The sequence below is a fragment of the Poecilia latipinna genome, unplaced genomic scaffold, assembly GCF_001443285.1.
Source record: "Poecilia latipinna isolate Pla-1442-1.1 unplaced genomic scaffold, P_latipinna-1.0 Scaffold1560, whole genome shotgun sequence".
NCBI classification, from domain to species: Eukaryota; Metazoa; Chordata; class Actinopteri; order Cyprinodontiformes; family Poeciliidae; genus Poecilia; species Poecilia latipinna.
In genome coordinates this window covers 156,016-158,307 of record NW_015114176.1, presented here as the reverse complement: position 1 = coordinate 158,307, position 2,292 = coordinate 156,016, and the positions used below count along the sequence as shown (strand labels likewise).

At 40.9% G+C, this 2,292-nt stretch overlaps 1 long non-coding RNA gene across 1 annotated transcript in view; it reads left to right on the top strand.

The window, feature by feature from the left end:
• The first annotated feature begins 1,881 nt into the window (after positions 1 to 1,881).
• LOC106963631 (uncharacterized) overlaps positions 1,882 to 2,292 on the top strand; it is a 4,043-nt gene continuing 3,632 nt past the window's right edge. The window contains exon 1 of the long non-coding RNA XR_001428227.1: positions 1,882 to 1,920. This is a non-coding gene — a long non-coding RNA (uncharacterized LOC106963631). The remainder of the gene's footprint in view (positions 1,921 to 2,292) is intronic.

Sequence of the window (2,292 nt, the reverse complement as noted above, 5' to 3'; positions counted from 1 at the left end):
GTACACATTGTACAACAGCTGAAAATCTGAAGAATTAAAAGAAGTAGCCCACTTTGGTTTGGAACATGATGGGGTGACGGTGACGTCATCGGCCAAAATTATAACTTTTAATATCTCGAAAACAAAAGCTGCACAAACGAAAATTTCAACGGCACAAACCTGCACAAATGGAGCACTAACGAACTAGCCCACTTTGGTTTGTTTTGGAACATGATGGGGTGACGGTGACGTCATCGGCCAAAATTATAACTTTTAATATCTCGAAAACAAAAGCTGCACAAACGACAGTTTTAACGGCACAAACCTGCACAAACGGAGCACTAACGAACTAGCCCACTTTGGTTTGTTTTGGAGCAATATGGGGGGATGGTGAACTCTGGTGACCTAAAAAATAATTTTTCATATCTCAGAAACCAAAACTGCACAAACGAAAATTTTAACGGCACAAACCTGCAGAAACGGAGCACTAACCACTCAGACTATTTGCTGAATTTTTTTGACGTGGGTGGGGTGTCAGCTTCACACAGCTCTTTCACTCTCTTTTATAGCTCTAAAGTTCATGAAACACTCTACACTTTAATTTCGTAATAAAAAAAATACACGATTGGCACTTTAGTTATAATTTAAATGCATTAATTATTAATTGCTGGTGCGATCAATACTGCAATGATTGTACCTGCATCTGGAGATGGTTTAAAGTGCCAACACTTAAGAATGCTGAAAGTGAAAGTAAAAGTGTGTGATTTACCAGAAGTCGTGGTTTAAATCAACGCATAAGACGGCTGCTGTTGTTTCATTTTCAGCACACCGCTGAAAGCGGAATGGATCGATACCAAGGTAATCAAATGCTCTTTTCTGAGAACGTTTGTGTGAGTGCATTTTACTTCTTGTGACTAAGTTACTTCAGTCCGCGGAGATTCAAGTGGACTCACCGTAAACTCGAAGTGGAGGTCCCCCAGACATGTCCACTTAAAGATAAAATTTTTATGACCGCGAACATAGACTTTAATAAATATACGCCTCATTTAGCGCTGCATCACGTCACCGCCATCTTGTATGTGGCAGCAGAGCGATCGGAGCTCCTTAAATCCTGTGCTGTGTGGACTTGTTTCAATAGTTTTACGAAACAAACTGGATTCATTGGCATTACCTTTCACAGGTAAGGATGAAAGATCAGAATTACTTGACTTTGCAGCCAGAAATTCGCTTCCAAACAACCGAAAAATATTTCCTATGTAGCTAAATTGGCCCAAAGTAACCGCTGATTGTTAGCTTAGCAGCTAACGTTTTCATACTGTTTTCTAATGAGAGAGCTGATGAGAAACCGCTGTTAGAGGAGAAGTTAATTAAAAACCAGGGGATTTAGTGAGGAAAGATCAGTCAGGATCAGAGCTGGAGCTGCTGTTCCACTGTCTCTGTTTCCCAGCTCAGCTTCACCATGTCGGTATTTAGCTATAAAGATGCTACGAGTCAGAGCCCAACATGCTGAAAATGACTTTTTCTGAATGTGAAGGAAACATATAAGTATTTCCTATTTCACTTTTGGATAATTTCGACTTTTTGGAAGGCAAAATGAATGTAGGTAGCTGAACAAGAGGTCTTGTGAGAAATTCTGTTCAGCTGTGTGAAGCTGACACCCCACCCACGTCAAAAAAATTCAGCAAATAGTCTGAATGGTTAGTGCTCCGTTTGTGCAGGTTTGTGCCGTTAAAATTTTCGTTTGTGCAGTTTTGGTTTCTGAGATATTAAAAATTATTTTTTTAGGTCATCTAGAGTTCACCATCCCCCCATATCGCTCCAAAACAAACCAAAGTGGGCTAGTTCGTTAGTGCTCCGTTTGTGCAGGTTTGTGCCGTTGAAATTTTCGTTTGTGCAGCTTTCGTCTTTGAGATATTAAAAGTTATAATTTTGGCCGATGACGTCACCGTCACCCCATCTTGCGCCAAAACAAACCAAAGTGGGCTAGTTCGTTAGTGCTCCGTTTGTGCAGGTTTGTGCCGTTGAAATTTTCGTTTGTGCAGCTTTCGTCTTTGAGATATTAAAAGTTATAATTTTGGCCGATGACGTCATTGTCACCCCATCTTGCGCCAAAACAAACCAAAGTGGGCTAGTTCGTTAGTGCTCCGTTTGTGCAGGTTTGTGCCGTTGAAATTTTCGTTTGTGCAGCTTTTGTTTTCGAGATATTAAAAGTTATAATTTTGGCCGATGGCGTCACCGTCACCCCATCTTGCGCCAAAACAAACCAAAGTGGGCTAGTTCGTTAGTGCTCCGTTTGTGCAGGTTTGTGCCGTT